This window comes from Moschus berezovskii, chromosome 11 (assembly GCF_049115385.1).
Source record: "Moschus berezovskii isolate FMDL1 chromosome 11, NW_MosBer_1.0, whole genome shotgun sequence".
NCBI lineage: Eukaryota > Metazoa > Chordata > Mammalia > Artiodactyla > Moschidae > Moschus > Moschus berezovskii.
This window is the reverse complement of record NC_142470.1, coordinates 10,149,889-10,177,001: the sequence shown is the minus strand read 5'-3', so window position 1 is coordinate 10,177,001 and position 27,113 is coordinate 10,149,889. Positions and strand designations below refer to the sequence as shown.

Genomic DNA, 27,113 nt, shown 5'->3' with positions numbered 1-27,113 from the left:
TCCTGGGTCAGGAAGATACCCGGGAGAAGGGAATGGCAACCCAGTCCAGTATTCCTGCCTGGAGAATCCCATGGACAGAGGAGCCTGGTGGGCTACAGACCACGGGACTGCAAAGAATTGGACACGACTGAGCAACTAACACTTTCACTTTATAGCAAAACTTGTGGAATATAGCTGAAGCTTTATTAGACATTTTTGCCTTAAATGCTTAAATTCTAAAATAAGTAAAGTTAATTGGCTAAACCTAACTTATGAGTGTAAAAGGCAGATCAACCCAAAGGAAACAGATAAAAGGAACAATATAAATTTGAATGAAATAGGAAACAATGATATGATAGAAAGCATCAGAAAGTCAAAGTTGGTTCTTTGAAAAAATTAAAATTGACAAACTTCTGGAAAAGTTTGGTAAAAAATAAGCCAGTTTAAAAGAAGGAAGGAAGGAAAAGAGAGAAGCACAAATAATACTGAATTTGAAAAAGAAATAACGTGCAGCAAAGATTAAAAAGAAAAGGTATTATAAACATTTTGTCAATACATCAACACCTTAGGTGAAATAGATTATTTGTAGAAACATACAAATTACCAAAACTTACTAAAAATGTAGAAAATGCACATGGTCTTCTAATCATTAAATAAATTAAATTGGTGGTTTAAATTTTGCCACAAAGAAAACAGTAGGTTCAGACATTTTGTAACTGCTCTCTAAACATTCAAGGGATAGATAATTTCAATCTTATACAATTTATACAGTGTTGCAAACAGAAGTATACTGAAATTATATAACCCGAACTGAACTGAACTGAATGTAACTGTGATATCAAAACAGACTGGTACCAACATAAGAAAGGAAAATGACAGGTCAGGCTCATTCATGAATATAGATGGGAAAATTCTCAACAAAATGTTGCCAAACCGAGTTCAAAATATTCAGACATATATCAAGACTAGGTTCAGTTTATGTCATTAATGCAAGAGTGGGTTATTGCTAGATGCCTCAGCAAGGATATAGAAGGCATGAACAACACTATCAACCAACTTGACCTAGTTGACATTTCCCTCTTCCTGGTAACAGCAGAATATGTGTTGTTTTCAATTACACATGGAACATTCACCAAAATAGAATGCATAAAATGATCTTCAGTTAATTTAAAATTCTGAGTATTGGTAAGAATGCAGAGCAACAGGAACTCTCATGTATTATTAGTGGGAATATAAATTGGTACAACATTGGAAAATAATTTGGCAGTATCTAATAAAGTTGAATATTGGCATGCACTAAAAATTAGCAGCTCTACTCTTAGGTACATATCCTAGAGAAGAAAAGTTTAAGAGAAATGTATTTGAATGTACATAATGGCTTTGTTTATAATGGAATAAGAAAGAGAAGTGCCATGAAGTCCATCAGTTGTTTGATGAATACGTAAGTTGTGATGCAGCCATGAAGTAATATCAGTGAATGCTGATTTTAAAAGCAAGTAACAGGAGACTTCTGCTTCTGACATCCATATGTATCTCTGTGTCCCGTGTGTTAGAGTTTCTCTGGGATACTTGCAGCTCATAGGTTCTAGTGTGTATACATTTTATAATAGATACTGCCAGATTGCCCTTCAGAAGAGTTACTAATTTGCATTCTTCCCAGACTCCTCACTTTTCAGTGCATATTTTTGTTTTATTATTGGGATCATTTATTTTTCAGTGTTGTGGCATTTTCTCATTAGTACTACAATGTGAACGCTTTCCATGTTAGCAAATTTTTAATAAGTAATTTTATTGAGTGTATATTGTTGCTTTCTTAATCATTTCTATATTCTAAGTTATTTCAGTTGTCATCAGCTCTTTGGTATTATAAATGTGTTATAGTGAAGATCTTTCCAAATAAGGAATTTGGGGGGAAGGCTTAATAGGGCTATCTAGATAGAGAAGGGAAGGACATTCCACTTAAAATTTTTAAGAGCAGATGTAGAAATAGATTTGACAGAGCTTGGTATTTGGATGGCACTCAGTAAGTGGTTATTGAAATTAATTCAGATCTGATATAACCTCAATACATACACACACAAAGGAGACTTACATAAGTCTAAGTTCCAAGGAGACAATGGTGTAATGTGTCTGCCAGAATTTAACAATTTTTAATTTTGTGAATAGAACTGCAGGACTGACCCTACAGAAAATAATTTTCCTATGCTGACCTAAATTATTACTTACTGTTTTTATTTCTCATCACTAAATTAAATATATTTTCCAAACAAGAACAAAAAATACCAATACTGATATTTCCTATGCTTGTCAAATTTTGGAAGTATTATTTGGAAGCATTTGGAACCCATGTTGCAAGAGGGATTTTGAAAATGGTATGCTTAGAGAAGATTTATGGGGAATGGTGCATGTTTTGTGTCTATTGGAGAAAACTTTGGTGTAGATGGAATCAGTTCACTGTCTTTAACTATATGAAAGTTTTTGTAAAGGGATCCTGTTTATGTTTACAATGAGTAGAATTAAACTTAGCTATAGGAAACATTTTGGCTTGTATAAGGACTAACTAATGTGAAAGACTGATGTTGAAGCTGAAACTCCAATACTTTGGCCACCTGATGTGAAGAGCTGACTCATTGGAAAAGACCCTGATGCTGGGAAAGATTAAGGGCAGGAGGAGAAGGGGACGATGGAGAATGAGATGGTTGGTTGACATCACTGACTCAATGGACATGGGTTTGGGTGGACTCCTGGAGTTGGTGATGGACAGGGAGGCCTGGTGTGCTGCAGTTCATGGGGTTGTAAAGAGTTGGACACGGCTGAGCAACTGAACTGAACTGAATACCACTGTGATGTGTTTTGGGAGGTAGGAGGAACTCTTAAGAGGTCAAGCTGAACCTGAAGAACTACTTGGTAGCAATATCAAACATCAAATATTTACTAGAGTGATTAGATTTAATGGCATTCCAACTCTGAATTTATTATGTACATTTATATCTCAAGTTGAAGGCAAATTCTATTGACCCTTGTTAAAAACATTTCTTATATCCATTCTTTCTTTCTGTTCTCAGGATCTTTGTAATTTTTTTGCCTACGTTTTTCTGATAACCTCCCAATCAGAACGCTTGGTTCTAATTCTTGGTTCAATCTTAGCATTTTGTGTCAAATTGCTTTTGTACCAGGTCTTCTGGTGATACTGCATATGCCATGCTGATCAAACCTTTAGGTATTACCCATTGCCTAGGATAAAGTTCAGACATTTTGGCCTGGAATTCTTGCTGTTTATAAGTTGGACCTTCATTGTTTTACTCACGTAACCATTTATCAAACACAAACTATATACCAGAGAAAGTGTTAGATGCTGGTGATAGATGAATAAGATAAAGCACTGTGCCCAATATTAGTAAGTTCAAAAGAGCTTGGTAGACAGGTTTAGAACAAGTTTTTGTTTGTTGGTTAATTTATTTTAAAGGAAAAGTGTAGGTTGCTGTGTTTAAAATGGATAACCAATAAGGTCCTACTCTATAGCACAGGGAACTTGACTCAATGTTATGTGGCAGTCTGGATGATAAGGGAGTTTAGAGGGGAGGATGGATACATATAAATGTATGGTTGAGTTCCTTTGCTGTTCATCTGAAACTATCACAACATTGTTAATTGGCTATAATATAAAATAAAAAATTAAAAAAATAAAGGAAAGGTGTAGGATTTTGAAGAAAAGCATATTTAGAAGACCCCATCTTGGCTTAGAGACTCAGAGAAGTCTTGGTTTCTACTACTCCTTGACAAGAATTTTCTGTCTTAATCAAACTAGTCTATTTTCTTTTCTCAAAAACACACAATTTCTGCCTCATGGTATAATTTTTAAAAGATATACATTGTTCTAATCCTGTTCTCTGTACTGTACTTCAAGGTAGGTCGTGTTTTATAGCTTCCCTCATTCCAGATGCTATGGGAATACCAAACCACCTTACCTGTCTCCTGAGAGACCTCGTCAAGAAGCAACCATTAGAACCAGACATGGAAAACAAACTGGTTCCAAATTGGGAAAGGAGTACATCAAGGTTGTATAATGTCACTCTGCTTATTAAACTTACATGTAGAGGACATCACGTGAAATGCCAAGCTAGATGAATCACAAGCTGGAATCAAGATTGCTTGGAAAAATATCAACAATCTCAGATATGCAGATGATGTCACCCTTATGGCAGAAAGCAAAAGGAATTAAAAGAGCCTCTTGTTGAAAGTAAAAGAGGAGAGTGAAAAAGCTGGCTTAAAACTCAACATTCAGAAAACTAAGATCATGGCATCTGCTCTCATTGCTTCATGGCAAATAGATGGGGGAAAAAGTGGAAACAGTGACATTTTATTTTCTTGGGCTCCAGAATCACTGTGGGCAGTAACTGCAGTCATGAAACTAAAAGACACTTGCTCCTTAGAAGAAAAGTATGACAAACCTAGACAGTGTACTAAAAAGTAGAGACATCACTGCTGACAAAGCTATGGTTTTTCCAGTGGTCATGTATGTATGTGAAAGTTGGATTATAAAGATGGCTGAGTACTGAAGAATTGATGCTTTTGAATTGGTGTTGGAGAAGACTCCCGAGAGTCCCTTGGACAGCAAGAAGATCAAACCAGTCAATCCTAAAGGAGATCAACCTTGAATATTCATTGGAAGGACTAATGCTGACACTGAAGCTCCAATACTCTGGCCACCTGATGCGAATATCTGAGTCTTATTTTTTGTATCATTCATTTGTCTTTTATTTATGTGTCACTCATTGTGACTATATTCTATTTAAATTTGGTGCTGTTACTCTTTTTATGTGCATGTCTGTCTTTCTAGTGAGATTATAAATAGATTGTGGATATGTCATACATGTTTCTCTGTCCCTCAGAGACGGACATAGGTCCCAGGTGACTGACATATAAAGATTTGTGGAATGAATCATTTTAATAAAGATTTGTGGAATGAACATGCATTGATTTTATAAGCTAAATAATCAGGATGTTGTCATGATCAAGCCTTCTACATCTGATTATGAAAGACCCTTTTTTCATCGTAAAGTAAGCTTTCTCTGAGTCCCACCCCATCGCCTTCCATTTTAGGTAAATATACTTGCTGTTTCAATTTCAGTTAGATATGCTTTTCCAGCACTTCTTCCAGGACTTGCAGGAGTGTAAATCATTGTAGTATCTTGTGCCATACCAGATGGCATTAACTCTTTGGTGTGTATGTCAAGGAACTACATAAACGAGAGCAATTAAGATTTATGTAAGTATAGCCCATCAGATCGCTCCTTTTCTCAGTCTGTCTTTACTGAAGTTTTCTATCTTTATATCTTCTCTTTCCTTTAAGAGTGGATCTTCTTTTATTCCCATCGTCCACTTTTATATAACACACTCCATAACGTTTGCAGTATCTGGACCTGTCTTTCTATTTCCACAACACAGTTGTGGCTATGGCCCTGCTACATCACATTGGTTTTTTTGTATCACTGAAAATATGCACCTTTTATGGGCAGGGACTGGCACTGGGCACTGTGGCAATTTGCTATAATATCAGATTCATCCTCACCGACTCACTGTGAACAGGGCTCTTCACTGTTTGCCTTCTTTCCATCTCTACCGATACTTTGGTGAATAAATTGTCTTGTTTAGAGTTCACCATCACACGCAATTGCAGCTGACTCTAGTTAGCAGCTTCAGATTCCCTTCGGTGGTGATGGTTGTTTCTTGGGAGTGCAACGAGAGAAAAACACAAGGGAAAGTGGACAACCATAGTAACTCCTTACTGATGTTGCCACCATTATGGCAAATTGTTTGTGATTTGTGGGAATGGACTCTCTTATACCAGTGGTTGACTATCAGTTCCTTTTTCTGGAGAGAAGTCATTAGTTAACGCAGCTCAAGGATTTGTCTGAGAAGCACAGCACATCAGTTAGAATGCTAATTCACTCAACTGGCAGCAAGCACAGTGAAATGACAGCTTGCAGGGGGGTAAGAGGAGTGTCTGAAAATGGCAGCAGATTGGTATTTCGAAAGGGGAGGGAAATTTCATAATGATGAATAAGAAAGATGACATTTGGTGCTCACATTTAACTTGCATTGGATGTCCATATAAGGGTCAGTATGCATAACCTCTCTTGATTAGGCCTCCGGCTGCCCAGCAGCTGACTGGGTATATACCCTTCAGACTGTAACCAAAAGAAAGGCCTAGATAATTAGGCCAAGTTGAACTGCAGGAGGTAGCCAGCTTCTCTGCTGCCTTTTGTATATTCATGACCCAGCTTGATTGATGGAAGGACAGTGTTTGGTGACACTGTCATTTGCAAGTTGAAAGGTAGACTACAGGCTGGAGCCAAGATCAGATGTGCTTTAAAGAGTCCTACAATAAACTCATTTGGATGCTGATGATGTTCACATATGCATTTCTTTGTTTCTAACTGTTTCTCATACACATCTGTTAATTTGTAGAAATTAGCTTGGTTGTTTTCAGTTAAAACTGCACACTAAGTTACAGGATAGTTATGTTTAAAAAGTTGTGTGAAGTTGCTACTGATATACCATGTGATGTGGGTCTCAGATGTTTTCATGTGACATTTTCACTCATTTCTTATGTAGGAATTTCAAGTATATTTCTTGAACTGATGTACATCACCAAAAGCAAGTGACTTTTTTCCTCAGGAAAAAAGATGAATTTTCTCATATTTCACATATTTCAGAATTTTTAAACACTGTTGTCAAAAAGTTTTCCAGAGAATATTGCTTTTGTAAAGGTATTCTATTCTTTATTAAAAGGTATATGAATATTCAAGGTTCACTTTTAATATTCTGATCATGCAAATGGTCTTTTATTCATTCCCATGTCTTTTCTGTTTACTTAAATAGTTAATTTCAGGCTTGTGGCAAATGAGTTCAAAATACTAAAGAAACAAGAGTTTCACCTAAGGAACATATTTATTAATATTGAACCTAAGTAATCATAAATAATTAGAATTAATACCATATTTTGTTGGTTAACAAAGATAAGAAAGGGAAGGAAAGATGTTTGTGAAGAATTTTTGATGTACCTGTTTCACATATATTAAGTTACTTCTTAAATCTGTCTTGTGAGAAACACAACATAGTTATTCTAATCACTTTATTATTCAATATTTTTAGTATTACACTGATGCCTTTGGAAGATAGACTTGTTCTGACATTGTTAAATAATCATCAACCTGAAAATGATTTGAATGTCTTCTCTAAAAAGTCCTTACATGTATATTTTGGTTGTATTACCGAACTTCTGTTAGTAACCATAACTTCAGATAACACAAGTGTAGGTTCTCTGTAAGCTGTGAAGTGCTGTATAAATATAAGTAGTAATTGTAGCTGTTGTTGTTATCATTATTAACAACAAATCCCAGGTAGTTGTAACAGAACAGTATAACAGATGAAGTAGTCCTCCCATCATATTTTTGTCAACTCACTGTGACTGATCAAGTATGAAACTTTTTATGAAAGCAAAACAGCAAAGAAAGACTTTACCAGCTCTTTCAGTTATTTTCATATTAATTATCTGACTTTGCTCCTCCCTTCCAGATGCTCGAAAAGACAGTGTCTCTAACTGACAGTAATGCTTTTGTCAAGAAGGTTCTGGAGGGTGTTGAAAGCACACTCTGATCACTACAAAAAACACGCATACTCCTTTTAAAGTCATCTTAACTGACATTTGAGATAGGCATCTGAAATGTAGTATCCTAAATCTGCCTGTATAGTATTCAGAAACTCTTGGCTGTAATTTGTGGTAATTCTTTCTAAATCAAACAGTTATCTTTTAGCAGAAAAAGTATTAATGTATCCAAAATGTTAGTGAAAATGTCATTTTTGTCACTTGACTATCTCAGGACTTTAAATTATTTGATTTTCTTTTAGATTCTTCTTATTAGAAATTAAAAGCAAGGTGTATGTTTTTGTGAAATAAGATAGAAATTAATATCTCTTATTGAATAGAAATAGTTCAGAAATTTTCCAAGAGAACTGTGCCTTCTTGAACCAAATTGAAATGTATTGTATATTTTTCTGCTACAGAGCAATATTCTTAATATGTTAGTTACTGTTCTTCTCATTACATCTTTTCCAAAACTTAAAGGTTTATCAGTTTGTCAGGAGATTCTGGGTCTTTCTAGTGATAAAATAAACTTGACACTTGTTCTATGAAGGCATCTTCTCCCTGCTTATCAACTCTTCAATTTATGGCTGTGTTTTGAAATTTGTGCTTGTTTCTCCCATCTTTGTATTTACTCCAATTAACACATAAACCCTAATTAGCCAGATCAAGGGACTTGGGAGTCCATAAATGGAAAGTGACATGGCAGAGCTTGGCAGCTGGCATCAAGGCAAGGTGACAAAAATAGGGAAGTATCAATTAGATGACTTTGATGGTAACGCTATGTGTTAGGATGATAGATTTTCACAGCTCTCTCTCACTGACTGCTGACTCTAGGATAGGGGTGTAGCAATCAGTAAAATGATAGCTAAGTTAAAGCACTAAACTTTAGGTCAATTTAAAACACAATAATGATAAAACGTGAACAGCATTTAAATTCAGTTTTATAGCATTATCACTGGCAATAAATTACACATTTCCACCAAAATTAATTTTTGTGAATTTCCCTATAGAATGATTTAGTTTCCAAATTTTCAAATTGTTACTATAAGTGTACAGCAGTTCTTGAGTAGCAGTGCAAGAGCCCAGAATTATAAAATTTTAGGAGCCTAAATGTCCTAACCAAAAAATTTTGAGGGAAGAGATAGTCCAAATAAGTGGGTTTGGGAGTGGAGTACTCATGATTACCATTAAATATTAACTAAGTTCCAGACTACAGTTTTGGATTACATATATAATTCAACAGGGAGAACAGTTAAGGACTTTGTAAACATTATTCCAGTTTTACAAATCTGTTGTTACAGAAAAAGACTTATGTCTCAGCTGAGGAATTTTATCAGGTGTTATATATTGCTCATTGGTTTTGAGAATAATAGAAGAGAAGTTAAATATACAAGAACTGGGCTGCTTCAAATGGATGACTGGGTATTTGTAAAGAAGGTTCTGGAGGGTGTTGAGAACACATTGTGAACATTACAGAAATCATGCATACCCTTTAAATCTGTTGGAACCAGAGGATGATAGGGTTTATTTTTTTCTCAATTCTTTTGACCAAGAATTGATTAAAACTGTGATCTGAATATATGTCTCCAATTAGATATTAGAGTATATATATTTAGTTTTATTTTTTTCATTTTGGATAGCCAATATATCTGTAAGCTTACTTGGTACTTTGCTTGAATGTAGATATTGTCTGTAGTTATTTAAGTTGTTGATTTTAAGCTTAGACTTTAAAACTGTGAAATTATTTTAGTTCCCATGTACCCGTGCTACAAGTACTGCAGAAAATGGGGGAAAGAACTCTTATTTGAAAAGTTGCTGTTCTAGAGGAGTATTTGAAACATTAAAAATCTGCCAGAAGGTCCATTAACATAAATGTTTAACTCAGACATACAAACATGTACTGAAATGAAAATGTTTCATGCATTAATTTGCTGCAGAAGGAACTAACATAACAATTAGAACAGCATTCTGCCTATTTAGACTTGAATTTCCTAGGGCAGTTATAATACGTAGTGTTGATATAGTTTAAGTTTTTTAAAACATATACAGTATTCTGTTGTTAAAATGATTTCTTCTGTTTTAAACCATTCAAACATGGTAAACCCTAGATAACTGGAAAGAAGCGTTAAGAGTATAATTCCTAGACTGATTTGGAAGTTTCCTCATCAGCTCAGAGTCTATTAAAAATACTTGGAAAAAAACAATTTCTTTTCTTTTCTTTTTTTGCTTTGCAAAGGAATGAAGAAACGATGTTTATATTTTGTAATTGCGAAAATACCAGGTGCTGTCATGAAAACAGGGAACCCAGCTAATACATCAATAATCTTCATGAGGCTATTTTGCTTGCTTGCCATTTTCAATCACATTTGTCAGTGGTACTTTGGTGGCAGAGCTGATAACCTGCCTTATAAGGAACACTCTGCTGTTGCTAAGTCGCGTCAGTTGTGTCTGACTCCATGTGACCCCATAGATGGCAGCCCACCAGGCTCCTCTCTCTCTGGGATTCTCCAGGCAAGAACACTGGAGTGGGTTGCCATTTCCTTCTCCAATGCATGAAAAGTGAAAGTGAAGTCGCTCAGTCGTGTCCAACTCTTAGCGACCCCATGGACTTTAGCCTACCAGGCTCCTCCGTCCATGGGATTTCCCAGGCAAGAGTACTGGAGTGGGGTGCCATTGCCTTCTCCGAAGGAACACTCTAGCAATGACTAAATATGGGCCTTAGCTTTTTTTACACCAATGAAAGAAATTGTGACTTTGAAATGGTTTCTGTTCCAATTGTGTAGCCGATCCATTGATTTTTTAGCATGCTGATCCCAGTCGCATGGTCATATGTTGTAAACCACATGGAACTATTTCAAACTGTGATGGGGGAAAGTAGCAACTGCAAACATTCCTCCTTGAAGCAAGTGGTTGTCCTAAACTGAGCACTGTAGAATAAAAATGGAAACATAAAAATAGCAGTTGGAAAGATAAAACAGCATTTATAGTACTAATAAAACCGTTGTGGCTTCCACAGGAAAACATGCTTTGTAACCTAATGCTTACCTGAAAGGACTGTCGAGTTTCTGAGAGTTATAGCTGTTTTTGTAAGAGAAGCACAGAGATTTGCTTGAGGGCTGAGTGATAGATTCGCCTGCCTGAAGCATCCCAGTGTGTTTATACATGGCTTGTATGGCAGCTTTCATAAGACATTTACCCCATGATTTGCGATGAGCTTATGTGTGAATAATTAATGGCAATTAATCCTTAATTACAGTAATTAGGCAAGTCACAGGAAATTAAGCTGCAGCTGGAGAAGACCATGCCTGGGAAGAGAGGATTGGGGGCTGTGTGAATGTGCCATTTACTGACAGCATTACTAGGATGCGCAGTATTCAGCAGCTTTGGCATTTCTATTGGCAGCCTTGGGTAGGACAAGAGGGCTCTGTATTAGAAGCAATCTATAGTTGTCTACAAGAGTTTTAAGTTCAAGTGCCAAAATGTTGTGTTGCATATGGTGATTATCTAAGTTTATTGGTTACTATAACTCAAATGAGTATAATTGTTTTTGGCTTGATAACAGTGACATTAGAAACAGGAGCTTTTATGCATTTGTAGGTTCTGTTGGCTTGAAACATGATGCAACTTTTAGAAACAATTCATCCAGGTTTGCAATTATGAAATAGATAATGTAATTGTCTAGAAATTAACTGAGAAAATTTCAGTCAGGAACAACAGCAGAACATATAGTATCTTGGTTGAGAAGTTAATTACTTTATTACTAGTTGCTTTGCCCCAGCTAAGCACTGTAGTACACAGTATGCAGTAAATATCTATTTAATTGAATACATATTCTAAATGTTCAAAAAGCTGAGGTTATAAAAACTTTGAATCACATTAAATGCTAACAAAGTTAATGCTTAAGAATCTACAAACTGGTGTCTTACAACAAGTCAAGCAACCGTTTGATAGAGAGCAGCACTGCCCTACAAATTCCTGGTGAGAGATGTTCATGGCGCCCCATCTGGGAAAATACAACTTCTTCCATTATCTATGTGGAATTGAAAAATCACATGGCCATTTTATACCTAGATTAAAAAGCATGTAGAGAAGTTAAGTTCCAATATATTCTTCACAATTAAATACAAATTGCAGCATGAGAAAAGTATCTTCATCTGCCCAGTGGACGCTAATGTTTGTCATTCATTTTCCTCTGTGAACTTCAGAGCACAACAGAAGTTTGGTTCACATATTCAGTTCAGGCCTGATATTAAACTTAATCTGAAGTATTAATTTGTCATAGTCATTATACAGCTGCTTTAATACCTGAGTATTCCTTGATGCCAACGCAACTATCAGGAAGAGGATGCACTTAACAGATAGTTCAGAGTAGATAAAAATACACACATTGTATCTTTTAAAAAACAGTCTATATAATTTAGTTGGAAACATTTGTAAAGGCTCCTTGTTTTATACTAAAAAAGAAGTTTAGGGTTTTTTCCCCTGTATAACTCAGGATCAGAAGTATTTGGTGCAATAACCTTTTTTGGTTATTAAGTGTTAAATATGCAAAGCTTAATCTTTCAGGAATACTGTTTCTTCTAAGACCAAACTGATGGAGAGTGAAGTTATGTGAACATATATAGATTATTGCCTTCGGTACTTCTGGTTCACTTTAAAGAGAAAAGTAAGTCACAGTATCCTAATAATGGTCTTGATTTTATAAATGATTTTTCCCCTTGAAATAAGCAACACATTCATTTTAATATGTAGTATCGGTTTGCTAGCAGGGCGACAGTTTAAAAAGGCTTCCAACTGTGACACAAGTGCAACCATATTGCTTCCTATTACTCGCTAAGGTAGTTGTTTAGAAGAGAGAATGTTCTCCCTGGAAATGTTTAAAGTGCTGTAATTTTATTTAGGATAATGAGGATTTATAACCATTTTGCCATATGAAAACCTGCCTTTAGACAGAGTGAAATAGGTTGTTTTGGTTATTGAATGTTCTTAACTCTGGGGGGGGGTGTGTGTGTGTGTCTTAGAGTAGTAAGGGAAGTGTTTACATTGGGGATTATGCTGGTTTATTCTATATGTTGGCCTGTGTTACATATGAAAATACTAAGTGATAACAATCAAGTTTGGCCCATATAAATGTTTACATTTCTTTGTGCATGGGATTTCTTCCTATTGAAACATAACTAAATAGAAAGTCTTTGTTCTTGTTTCTGCAAACAATTTTAGCAGTGACTGCTAGGTTTCCCTAGAACCCTTGGTCTTTACAACTTTGCCCTTGTACTAGAGGAAGTTGTTTTGAGTAGTGATAGTTGGGTAGATAGTGCACAGGGAGATAGCTTTGACAGAAAAGTGCAAAGACGATACATGTTTTTACTGATAACAGTAAGCATGGCATTAGCGTAACATTAAAAATTAACCTAGTAAATATTAATTTGACTTAAATTACTTATACTATATTCTATAGCACTGTCTCAAAACCTACTGTGGAATAGTTTATTGAGGCCTCTGATATGGGAGGGGGAAGAAAGGAACAGAACGGTTAGAGATTTTTATCAGGTTTTTATCTCTTCACTGAAAATCTTAGCTCTCAAAACATTTCTAATTTCCCTCATTTGAAGGTTCAAACAGTTTCAAATTACTGCCCATGGATTGTTCTTGACATCCCGAATGGTAAATTTGAGCTGTGGAAATGCTGGAATGTGTTTTTGTGCTTTTCCTGAACAAGGGAATTCAACGGGTAAATTACAGTCATTTACTGGGAGTGTAATTTACTGAGAGCCTTTAGGCAAATGCAGGGGGAAAGGACAGCAGCAGAACGGAAAAAACAGCATAAAAACTGTTTTGTGTATTTTTTCCCTTTTCTCATTAAGTATTTATTCACATAAGAGTTTTATGAATTAATGGATGGCCCTACAATTAAAACAGATAACCTTTACTCATTTTCACCACTGACAGAACAAGTATTTGAAACAGTGATTGCCATGTGAAGATTATAACCTGAAACACATTTCTGAAATTATACTAGTTTATTTTGCATTTATATCCATGTTTGTCTTATTGAGAATTATAAATAAGACAATGTTGCTCTGCCTTCAGAATGATTAAATATTTCCCTAATTTAGATTTTCACCATACCAACAGTTCAGATAATAAACATTTTAAATTTTCTTAGTGGACAAATTAGTATCAAAGACTTTTCATACATTGGTCTTGAAAAGTACTTATTCTATTTTTGTCACATACCACAGATGAATCTTAATTTAAAAAGAGAAAGATCTGGACCATTTTGGTTGTATGCACGGTTTTAAGCCAATACAAGATAATGCAGCTTTTTAATCAAAGGTTAAAGAGAAATTTTATGAAACTGTCAACTAATTCTTTGTCATATAAATATATAAACATTTGTGGTAATTCTTATAAACAGTTCTGACCAATTCCTTTCATGAAAAGTAGTGCACTCTGTAGTAATTGCTAAGCAAACAGAAAGCTGTGTTGCAAAGTGGTTTTGTATAGCATATTGTAATTTGACACTTAAGTTGTGCCCTGCATTACCCTGTGTCATAATTGATGGCTAAAGAAAAGCACACGCTATGCTAATCATTTGTTAGAATAGCTTGTTAAATTGTGGTTGCCAATTTTAAATAAACTATGGAATACTTGTCTGTATTTTAAGGTTTTGTAGCCTACAGTTTTAAACAGTCATTTTGAGGCTGTTTTTTAACTTTCTGTGGCATATGCACAATTCTGCCTTTGCACACAAGGTCAGCATGTTCGCCAATTTAATAGCATATTATCAAGAACAAAATCAATGAGCTGCAGGTTTCACACAGTATCTCAAGGGACTTTTCTGTTTCTACTTCACTGATCCTAAATTTGGTGTCCTTTTAAAATCAGGATTGATATTTTAGTACGTGATTTTTTAAGTTCTTAAAAGTAAAAGATTTCCAGAATTAGAAGGCTAATTTAGTTATTCATAGAAAGTAAGGGAGAATTTATCTTATATTTATTATTAAGCACAGTGACTAGACATAAAGAAGTTTATGTTAATATAGAAGTTATTAACTATAGAATGCCAATAAGAATTTTAGTGCAATAAAAGATTCAGGAGATAAGATTACTGTGTATGACCAGTTTGAGTTCTCATGTTTTTAATGTAGGAGCTTTTGCATAAGTCTGTGTTAAGTCAGTTATACCCTCAAAAGAGAGGAGCCCAAACTTGGCTAATGCTGACTTACAATTGAGAGTAATAGACCTCTATCACCTCTAGTAAAAGAACTGAAGCATATGAAGGAATATGTGCATTTAGACATGAAAGAAATGTTACTTCTGTGGATAAAAATGATTTAATGTGCAGAGAAGGGTTATTCATTTTTAAGAGATTAAAAATGACTTGAATATAGTACCTTTAATTTGTAATAATGGTCTGATGGCTGCTTCCTGTCTAATGTAAACCTTTTGATCGACATGTCCATTTTGATCTTTTCTGTCATGTAGTGTATTGAATGGGTAAAGGTATTATTTTCAGTTATTGTACATATCCTTAATTAAGCCAGTACAGACATGCAGGTGGATTTAGTTCTCAACCACTTGATAGACAAATATGTATAAGGTTATTCTGTGGCCTTCAATTGACCCCTTTGTGTGGAAGAATTCCCTGAGAACATTCAGGATTAAGTCACTCTGTTACATGAGAGGAGAGGTGGCAGACATGCCTTCTAAAACAGACACTGTCACTCGATGGCATTATTTGGGAAGCATAAGATTTGATAGTCCCAATTTTGTAATTGTTGTTCCTTAACAACACCTAACACACATGCAAGTTGAAATTTACAATATCCTCATTCTTATTGAATTTTTGGGGTCTGTTTTCTAGTATATTTCATTTCCTCTTCTAAACTGTATAGAAACTAAATATTAGGAAAGTTTGAGATTTGATTACTATTATAAAAACACTTAGATCCTTAATGTAACTAATAATTTTGTTCATAAATTTATAATACTCTGTTTCTGTAAGTCTTAACTGAATTTAAGTAACTGAATGTGTGCATTTGAGATGTAAGTTCTTAATTTTTAAAATAATATTTTTAGTAGGCCAATATACTGATCTATAGAAAATATAGCATGATTTCCTGCGTATTTAGATCAGGCAACCTAAACACTTAGGAAGTCATATTCTCAAAAGAGCAGAGAAATATTCTGGATAATTATGAATATAAGTAAAAAAAATAAGAGGTATGTGTTTTGGTGTACAATGTGATCTGCAAGTTTATTCATTGACTTCTGAGTTTAGTTTCTCGTGGCAGGTTATGGAAGGAAAACCAGTCAATGACCACAGAGTACAATAAAATGTCCTTAACATAGTTTGACTGAAGGTAGAGTAGCAATAGTATAAATCAGGCACCTTATTGAAGGGCTCTTGAGCATCCCCAGAGATATCGGCCTTAATTCCAGTTAAGGTGTGGGGTCACCCACAATTACCCGTGCTTTCTCGGAATAACTCACTGACCCGTGGAGAGGTGTCTCTCGGTTCAGGCCTCTTCCTCCCTGGTTGTGGGGTTCTAAGGGAGTCTGCACACTCGTGGGTTAGGTGCGCGTTTGCACACGCGCGGCCCGAACCAGGGCTCGCTTGGCTGTGCATAAACGCAGAGTCCCGAGTTTTGCATTAAGCGGTGCTTAGGAACCTAGTTCCTAAAGAGTCTAGAGAGATAAATAATGGATGTGTGGGAGCTCAGTGTAAGCCCGAATTTTCTTTCCTCGGTAGTTTTTGTTCTCAATCACCTTGATGAAACAATCTTGAAGCCGCTTCTCTTTCCGTGGCATTTCGAATGAGTCCCTGACAGGCTGATTTTCCACCCCTGTTGTGATGCTGCTTTCTCTAGTTAATATTCCTGTGTAAGTGTCGCACAAAAGTAAACCCAAAGAGGCCGCACATGACATGGAGGCTGCTCCATTTACATTAATTATGCAGTCAGGGCGGTGAGAATCCGCTGTCAGCCGGAGGGGCGGGGGGCGCGCCGCGGCGGGGAGCGGGGGAGCCAGCGGGGCCGCCCAGAGGGGGAGCGGGGATCGTCCGGGCCGGCGGGCCGCCGCTCAGTGCGCGGAGAACAATGGGCGCGCCCCGGGAGCCTCGGGGCAGAGCAGCGCGGCCGCCGGAGCCGCCCCCTGCCAGCGGTCGTCCCGGCTGCGTCCCATGGAGGTGGCTGCCCCGCCAGCCACGGCCAGAGCTGCCTCCCCCGCTGCCCGCAGCCAGCCTTGTGCCCTGGGGTCCGCACCCCGGCGATCAGCTTTGCCCCGAGCTCTCGAGAGTTAGTGCCTTTCAAATCCAAACCTGAAACTTGGTTTGAGGCCTGGCGACCTCAGAGGCTGGATTTCCTTGGTTTCAAATACCCGGGCTGCTGCCTACTCAGGTATCTCCGAGGAGAACGGGAAAATTACCATATGAACCTCTTTCACGTTAGAAAATTCGAACCAACTGCAAAACAAGGACACCCTGGCAAAATGGTTAAGAAAAAAATTAACTCTCTAAGCCCTCACCATAAACATGAAACATCATTCGGAGATTTCCCGCCGTAATTGACTCTGGACCATCCTAACTTAATGGCTGTTGTTCAGTGGGAGACTGAAGTCCGCAGGGAATTCCTAGGAAATTTAATTGTACAAACATTTGTTGAGTACTTACTATGTGCTCGGTGATAGGAGATTATTTCCTCATTCTTGCTGCATGGAAAACATTCCAGAAATTTTAGATTATTGCTCTTTCCGGGATTTAAATACGGGAACGGTAGAAAAATTGCTCTTGTCACCACTATCCCTCCGCCCCCTAATCCATTTCCGCAGTGACTTGGCTTTAGTCAGGAAGTTTTGAGGATGGTAGGAGAATGAATGTGCTTTTTTCTTTTCTTTTTTTTTTTGCACTTTTACAGAGTATCAGTTAAGATTATTGTACAGTATTTCTGCAGTGTAGTGTATGCACCTCAATGTGTGGACTTAGAATTGGATGCTTGCAGGAAATGACTAGTCAAATGTCCATGCCTGTAAAACAGCAGAACAGGGAGCCTGGAAAACATTAATAAGAGGATGATTTGAAAAGCCTTGCCCCATTTTTAGATTTGCAAAAACAATTCCATGGTCATATTTTGTAGTTTTCTTTAAACGATTGTATGTGTAGAATTTCATGAGTAAATTGTGTCACATTCAGCCAGGAGCAACCACACTGAAAAATTTTCCAAAAGGAACTAGGCCATCCTTTCAAGGCCATGTGAGGATGATGACATTTAGTTCTTTTCCAGTCAAAGTCATAATTTCTGAAGAAATCAATGTAGTACCTTTATCACTTTATTTCTTTAAACAAATAGATAAGAAGTAATATTTTTAAAATGTTTAATGTCCTCTTCTGACGTTTGTACTATGGACTTGTTCCAAAAATGAACTATTTTCTAAAACAAATGTCATTTCTTCCTTGGTCTGTAAGGAAAAAGTTGATCCCTCTATACAGTACATGTTTTTTAAAGTCACTTCTAATTGTTTAAAACAGTATTGTGGATGATTTTTCTCTTCTTTAAGTGGAATTATACAAAGATGCAACTTTCTAAAATGAATGTCGAGTCATATGAAATTGCTGGTATCTGACCACTTTGACATTAAAAATGGCAATTTCATATGGTTCAGTCAAAGTATTGATAACATATAAGTGAGATGAAAAAGCAGAAAAGTACTTATATATAATCATGGTGTAAAAACTTATGCATGTGCAAAAGATTGTGATTTGATGTTTTACAAAGAGTCAAATGTTCATGGAGTTCTTTTTTCCCCTATTAAATTGTTTGATTTCACCATGGAACAAAATAACTTGTTTTCTTTTAGACCTCAGGGAAAAATAAAAACTCTGTTCTTTAAAAATAACAAAATTGAAAAGATATACCAAACTTAGTGATCTGTGGGTCCTTGAAATTATAACTGTGTATATCTTTGTATTATTATCTATATATATATTTAAATATAACATCCAAAATCTTGTTTTTTGACCCTATGTCCATTCCACTTGAGTTAAGGTACTACTTTTATATACATTTCGTCTTTAATTTTACCTGAATCGAATGGGAATTTCCAAAAGTAGAATTAGAAATCCAATCAGCATTTTAATTGGAACTGTATTTACCAGTATGGTTCAACTTTTTTTTTTTATCTACTCAGAACAGTTTGTATCATGAAATCATTTACATAATGGTCTGCTTTTGATGCTATCATCTGTGAGATTCTTATCTCTGAGGGAAATTTCCACAAATAAGTTGATTTTAAAAATCAGAATGCAAAAGTGATAAATTATGAATATACTTATTTTAAAAATATTTAAATAAGATACCAAAAAAATCATATTCTTACTTAGTATCATTAGCTTTGACATCATTGTATGGTGCCAGATTATAATGATATGAAGCTTATTATACTGTTTCACATTTTTATCCACTAAATAAAAACCTGCCCTGTGTTTTATTACAAAGTAGGTGGCCTAGAGGAAAAATATATGTATTCTTTCCTTTTGGTATAAAATATGCATTTGGGCTTCTCATTTCATCCCCAATCTGTGTTATTCCTTAAAAATGCAGAACTGCCTGAAGTCCTCTTTAATATTTAATTCAACAACTTTTTAATCTGTCATTATGCTGTGATGAAGTAAGCATCAAGTGTCGCTGAAAAAGATTAAATTATACTTGGAAATAGGAATTGAAATGATTTAGGGTTGGAGGCTGAATATTTGCTTTGCACAAGTAATAATAATAGTAGCTTGGGTGAAGAAGGGCTTTGGTTTGGCTTTAATGTCTTTGCCTTGCTGTGCTCCCCTGTGGCTCCCCCTGATTTACACTGGCATTACTGAGCTTTATTTTATTTAAATGGAAGTAGAAAGTGGAAATTACTACACTACAATACATTAATTACTCCATACTATTTCTTTGTACTGATTTCCCTTTTTTCTGTAAACATCATAAACAATGATGCAACCTACCTAAAATGGATAGCATCTGTAAGCAATCCTGTAGTTCTTGTTAACAAGCTTATCTTAGAAAGGAAAGGCAGTAATAATTAATATCCATCTATGGAATAGTGAGAAGCAAAGGAACATTTGTGATAGGGGATGATGTCCTACATAAGAATAAGCTGTGACAGTATGTGTTAATATTTTAATCACTGCATTTTACTTCTTGCTTTTAAAATGTAGACTTTAATCTGTGGACCATTTTTTTGTTAGGAACAAAGAACAAACCTCTCAGTGACTCAAGCTTATTCAACAGGTGACATACATACGAACCTTTTTGGAGTACTTGGTCCTTTTAGATCTCTGTCATCTAGAAATCTGTTCCATCATCTCTGGCTCCATTGGTGTATTTTTAATCTAGTTCTGTAATGAGGCCCAAGCAATCAGTTAATTTAGCAGAGAAAACTAATTGATAAATTATTTGATCAAGTACACTGCAAGATCCTTATGTGGTTCTTTGAAGGAATGCTGCCTTTCATATTTACTGTAATCCATTGTATTGGTGGCTTGTATGTGTACTCTGGCTCCATCTGTAAAGAGTGTCTTGAAAACATACCTTCATTTGTCATGATTTGGCATGATTATGGTCCTTTTCAAAATAAGCTTCGAAATAAACTAGAATTTTGACATGCAGCACACCTGTTGGAATATTGTCAGAGCTATATTCACTTCTAGGAGTTTGGTGTATCTGCAATTCAGGTGTCTGCTTCCCTGGTGTCCTGTCCTATCTTGTAACAACAAAAAAGGAAAAAGACCTTGTCCTTCCTTTTTTGAAACATTTGAAGTGAGAATGTAAACTTATTGCAGTAAATTAGGTATTATCTATTATCTCTGCAGAATTTTTAAAAATAAAGATGGCCAAATGTTTTTGGGATTACCAAGTTTTTGGTACCCTTCTGTGCACTACCCTTTTGATCTTCTGTCACTGTGGCCTCATAAAGTTGCACTAAGACTGAAATACCAGGGAAAGGTACCAAAACATTTTGCAAAGGATGAATTTTTTTTTTCAGAAATGATTTTTTGGTGGTAGCTTGAGTAAATTTTATACTCTGCCTAGTTAAATTCCCACAATCTTTATTTAACTCCCCATTTTATCAGTGAATACCCAAGGTGTGCATGGTGGAACAAATAGTGTAAGTATTATTATGTCCCTTTCATTATCATTAGATATTTGAAATTAAAGTTCTATGTTTTTGATTACCTCTTACAGTTCATGAACACGTATGTAGAGGATTAGGTCCACAGATTATTTACTATTTAGTGTCTTGATCTAGGATAACATTTTAAAATAGTTTTTTAACAATTTGTTTGCCTACATAATGTCATTCCTGTTAAGATATGCATTTGTCAACTTGTGCCTTTTTTGCTCTATCACAAGACTAGTTGCCTTTCTGAAACCTAGTATGCTTGTAGGGTAAAGTAAATGCATGTCTTTGTAGAAGAATAAATAAAAAGAGCAACCTGAGTCAATAAGCGGGTTCAATTCATGCCTACAGCCATGGCGGACAGCTCATTTTGTAGATGTGGGTGTTTTGTTTACATTTATAATGCAGCTTTATTTAATGCTGACAGATATAGCTTGTGGCAAATGATAGTCAGAATGTATGAGCAGTCATAATGCTTCTGTCTTCTTATAGTGTGCTGCTGAAAATAAGCAGTTCACCTCTGTTTTTATTGAGGAAAGGATATGAGACAGCTATAGCTTCGTGAGGCTATTTATTGAGTTGTTTTACTAGCTGTGAACATGCCGCTTTATAGCAGTTGTGAAAATGGACTTTGCTAGTGTGTGGGAAAGGAAATAACATTGCAGTATACAAGGGTAGTAAAAAATCTCTATAAATAATTTTTCAGACTGAAGAATATTCTCATTTAAACAGGCAGAATGGGTTGTGATTTTGGATAGGTGTCAGTTTCCCCCAAAAAGTCACTAGGTTGGAATTAATCATATGATTTGGAGGAAAATTTTGATTCTCTAAAATTTAATTGGGTTAGAACTTAGGAAAAGTTGGTTATATACCTACCTGGATTTAGCACAGCACTGTGGTGACCTTTGGGGCTTAAGGATCTGTATTAACCACCTTAGGGGTACAAATTATAGAAGGTGCAATAGGCTACATGTATGTGTGATAAGGCACACCTGTACCTGTAAGCTAACAATATGTTAATACTATGGTATTTGAGTACACCTGATACAGCGAAACCTCTATTCATATATTGTTTATAATGTACCACTAATAGATAATTCAGATGTATAAGCAGCACACAAATGATGGAAAATTCTTTAAATATTTATATTTTGACCCTGAGTATTTATTATTCAAAATAACTAAGGGAAAATGACAAAGTAACTACAAAATTTGAATTTACATTATTGTTTTTCATCCCCAGGAAATCATAGGCACTCACTACACCTGGAGCTTTTTACTTTACAATTGTTTTGGTTTTTACCCTAGTTTCTTTTTCCTTCTGCTAAATCTACCCAGGTCTGCTAAAGCTTTTTGATGTACAATTATTTATTGGCTTCCATAATTGTGATGGATATAATACTTTTTAAACATAAAACAGACCTTTAGGAAGGTATATATTTGAAATTTTTATTACTTTCCTATTTTTATTCAAATGTTCATCATACAGTAGTGAGAAGGTACACGAATAATATTTTCATGCATGCAAAATAATTTAGAAAGCAGTGTGAATCTCAGCAGGTGTTTCTTCCATGTCTGTGCTCAAATTTCTAGGGAACACTGAATATTAAATTGAAATAACCTCCCTTGATAATATGCAGCTAAAGTTCAGTTTAATTCTCAGATAAGGTTTTCTTGGACACATACCATTTTCTTCTCATGTAAATAAAAATCAGTCTACTTGGTTTTTAATATTTGCCACTTTACAAAATAAATCAAAATGTTGCAAAGTACTTATTTCTTTTCTTTAGTGCTTTTATTAAGGCATTTGTGTTACCACTGAATATATGGATTATAGGGATGCTTTAAAAATGTTCTTATTTCCTTCTCCACTGGCTGATGAAATGGGTTAATCTCTCTATAGAGCTATTTCCTTAATTCACCACCTGTTTTCAAATCCCTGGTAACTGACAAGGTAAGCAAAGAGAGTCCTCTGTGTGTGCCTTGTATACCTATTTCAGAGAGAAGGGAACCCAGAATTAAAAAATTAAGACTAAAATCTTGATTTTTTTTTTAAAGGAAAGTTGTTGCACATTACTAAAAAACTGCCATATTTAAATTATCATTTACCAGCCCAGTTATTTCACCAACCGGGCATCCTTTCAATGGAAATTTTCAACTCAAAAGGGCATACATCTATATTAAGTACATTTATTAACTTTTTAGACATGCCTATTTCTTTTGCAGCATATTATAAGAATGTGATAGACATATAAGTAATGCAGATTTTATATATTTTTTATTTAGAAACAAAGGAACCGATTTTCTACTGCTAAAAGCAAATGTGGGCTTGGCTATTATGGTTAGCCTTGGCTATTATGTCTCAACTGTATATAAGTAATCATTTATTGTTTAAATACAGTAGAGGCTGTAACAAAATGCTGTCAAGAGCCATCACACTCATTAACCTGCAAGCTAATTAGCCTCCTCCTGCCTGATTGCTGACAAGTTCTTCAATCTGAACCCATTGCTGTTGTGTCAGCAGAGAAGCACAGAGTGAGGTAGAGGAGGTCTCCATTAGATGTTTGTGAACAAAGTCTCTGCATTAAAGGTTTGTTTTTTACACTCTAACAAATGTTAGAGCACTCATATCCCCAGCTATAATTAAATTGGCAACTCTTAATTACTGTAATTAGTATATTAACTGTTTCCTTTCCTGCTCATTTATAATTGATTTCAAGAGATTACATGTAATTTAATGTGATTTTAAAAATTTAATCATTGTTTAAAAGGTTTCAATAGTTAAATGTATATCTACGTGCAATTGAATATTTGAAATAATATGCATAATAAAATCACTTAAATGCAGTAGCATGTCAAAACCAGTAGATACGGGCTTTATATTCACATGTCCTTTTTTTTTCATGCAAACATGACATTCATTCCCCATTAGACTTTTTCTCCCCTGGTAGGCTAACATTTCTTAACTCGGTTGCAAATTATTATTGGAATGATAGAACATTTTGCAAATGCATCTTAAAATATGAATTCATTAATTTGTGGAAGACTAATCCATTTAAAATAGCTTCTTGAGGGCAAAAAAAATTCACAAGTTATTTTGCTTATTATATCACCCGTCAAACTTGAGACTTTGTGGAGAATACCAGAAAAAAAAAAATAGAGTACGTTTTGGAATGGTAAGTGATCTAAGTATGAATTGATGAAGCCTTTTCTAGATTTTCAGAATTATCACTATTATTGCTTTTTGGCAAATGTTGCTTCCAATTTTGGTTTAACATATTTGAATCATCTTCAGAAAATTAGTTAGAGGTCTAAACCATTCTGAAATGTCATATATACCAGCAAAATATATTCACATGTCTAAAAGACCACATATACTGGGATTTATTGTAGTTCTAGTGTATGTAGGGAAAACTGCTATTTGAGGTATCTGATTTAAAAGTACTGGATTGAAGTAAAGTTTATGGGGGCCTTCCATACAAGTGCGTATTTATTCTGTATTGGACATGGATAGAATTACCATTTGCATAGCATCCTATTATGATCTCAAATTAGATGATTATGTATTTACCACTAGCTGGCTTTAACAACTCTTAATTGAAGATTGGTTGTTTTAAATAAAATTTAAAAATATATGCATTTCATTTAATCACTTTGATAATAATTGGTATTAATGTAACTTATTTAATTATCACTCACTTACAGACAGCATTCCTTTTATGAAGAACTACCCAGTGCACTACAAAATGCACCCTTCTTTAATGAGTGTGTGTGTGTTTGTGTGTGTGTGTGTCTGTGGTGTGGTATGTTAGTTGCTCAGTTGTGTCCAGCTCTTTGATTCCCCGTGGACTGAAGCCTGCCAGACTCCTTTGTCTGTGAAATTCTCCAGGCAAGAATAGTGGAGTGGGTTGCTATTCCCTTCTCCAGGGGACCTTCCTGACCCAGGGATTGAGCCTAGTCTCTTGCATTGCAGGCAGATTCTTTACTGTCTGAGCTACCAGGGATGGCTTTTTAAATATAGTGGGTTTTAGTAAGAATTGTAACTTAAGCCTCAAATCAACAGTGTGATGGAATAGATACTGTGGTTACTTCTTGCACTATAGTTCTGTGGACCAGTGGTCTCTTGGCTAGGAAAGACAGATTTGAAGTCCTAAGGTAGTGTTTTGCATTTTTAGAATAAAATTTATCAGCCAGGAGCTACTATTGTCACCAGCATGGACCCCCTTCCACTACCCATTCCTCACCTCTACTCCCTCTTCTTTAGAACAACCGGATTCTGAGAGAAGAGCAAGATTTTCTCCCAAGAATTTTTATAATCCCCTAGAATGTGATGCATGTTAAATTTCAGAGAATTTAGTGAATAATTATTCAAATTTACATTACAGAGTAAATAAAATGAGTTCAAAGGCCTTTTGAATTTTAGGACTCGCTTCAGAATCTTTGGGCCACTTGTGATAGTTTATTAAAAACAGAGACATTACTTTCCTGACAAAGGTCTGTCTAGTCAAAATTATGGCTTTTCCAGTAGTTATGTATTGATGTGAGAGTTGGACCATAAAGAAAACTGAGCATCAAAGAATTGATGTTTTTGAACTGTGGTGTTGGAGAAGACTCTTGAGAGTCCCTTGGACTGCAAGGATATCAAACCAGTCTATCCTAAAGGAAATCAGCCCTGAATATTCATTGGAAGGACTGATGCTGAAGCCCCAATACTTTGACCACCTGATATGAAAAACTGACTCATTTCAAAAGACCCTGATGCTGGGAAAGATTGAAGGCAAGAGGAGAAGGGGACGTCAGAGGATGAGATGGTTGGATGGCATCACCGACTTGCTGGACATGAGTTTGAGCAAGCTCCGCGAGCTGGTAGTGGACAGAGAAGCCTGGCCTGCTGTAGTCCGTGGGGTCACAAAGAGTGGGACACAACTGAGCGACTGAACTGAACTGAACTGTGAAAGTTTATAACAATACTATCAGAGAGTCCTAGATGAATTCTGTACCTTTTGAGGGAAGGGACTCTATGGAACATCTTGTTGAGTCCTCTCGTTTCATAGACAGGGAGATGAGATTCAGGGGAGGCCACTTGCCCAAGGCCAACTACCAAACAGTAAAGCACAGACAAGATGAGGATCCAGAACCTTGGGCTTCTAGTCTAGTGATCAAGTTTCATAAATTTGAGTTGTAGTGAATTGATTTAGTACTTCCTTATGGGTATCTGAGATTATTTCTATCATCAGTTCAGTTCAATTCAGTCACTCAGTTGTGTCCAACTCTTTGCGACGTCATGGTCTGCAGCACGCCAGGTCTCCCTGTCCATTACCAACTCCTAGAATTTACTCAAACTCATGTCCATTGAGTTGGTGATGCCATCTAACCATCTCATCCTATGTCATCCCCTTCTCCTTCCGCCTTCAATGTTTCCCAGCATCAGGGTCTTTTCAAGTGAGTCAGTTCTTCACATCAGGTGACCAAAGTATTGGAGTCTCAGCTTCAGGATCCATCCCTCCAGTGAATATTCAGGACTGATTTCCTTTAGGATGGACTGGTTATATCTCCATGCTGTCCAAGGGACTCTCAAGAGTCTTCTCCAACACCACAGTTCAAAAGCATCAATTATTTGGCGTTCAGTTTTCTTTATAGTCCAACTCTCACATCCATACATAACTACTGGAAAAACCATAGCCTTGACTAGACAGACCTTTGTTGGCCAAATAATGTCTCTGCCTTTTAATATGTTGTCTAGGTTGGTCATAAGTTTTCCTTCAAGGAGCAAACGTCTTTTAATTTCATGGCTGCAGTCACCATCTACAGTGATTTTTGGAGCCCCAAAAAACAGAGTCTGTCACTGTTTCCACTGTTTCCCCATCTATTTACCATGAAGTGATGAGACCAGATGCTGTGATCTTAGTTTTCTGAATGTTGAGTTTTAAGCCAGTTTTTTCACTCTCCTCTTTCACTTTCATCAAGATGTTGTTTAGTTCCTCTTCACTTTCTGCCATAAGGGTGGTGTCATCTGCATATCTGAGGTTATTGGATATTTCTCCCGGCAATCTTGATTCCAACTTGTGCTTCATCCAGTCCAGCATTTCTCATGATGTACTCTGCATATAAGTTAAATAAGCAGGGTGACAATATACAGACTTGACGTACTCCTTTCCCGATTTGGAACCAGTCTGTTGTTCCATATCATAGTAATTTTATGTTGAATGTTAAAGTTGTTTAAAGTATGAGTACAAGTCTGTTGTTTGAAATGGATGCCCAAATTTATGTAAAACATTTAGTTTTTAAAAATTATACCCAAGTACTAAAA

The 27,113-nt window shown here is 35.8% G+C and overlaps 1 protein-coding gene and 1 long non-coding RNA gene across 4 annotated transcripts in view; one reads left to right on the top strand and one right to left on the bottom strand.

The window, feature by feature from the left end:
• LOC148776074 (uncharacterized) overlaps positions 1–17,436 on the bottom strand; it is a 61,237-nt gene extending 43,801 nt beyond the window's left edge. Inside the window, exon 1 of the long non-coding RNA XR_016038523.1 lies at positions 17,304–17,436. This is a non-coding gene — a long non-coding RNA (uncharacterized LOC148776074). The remainder of the gene's footprint in view (positions 1–17,303) is intronic.
• The window catches only part of PBX3 (PBX homeobox 3), a 227,916-nt gene that overhangs the window by 117,228 nt on the left and 83,575 nt on the right, over positions 1–27,113 (top strand). The window lies entirely within an intron of this gene.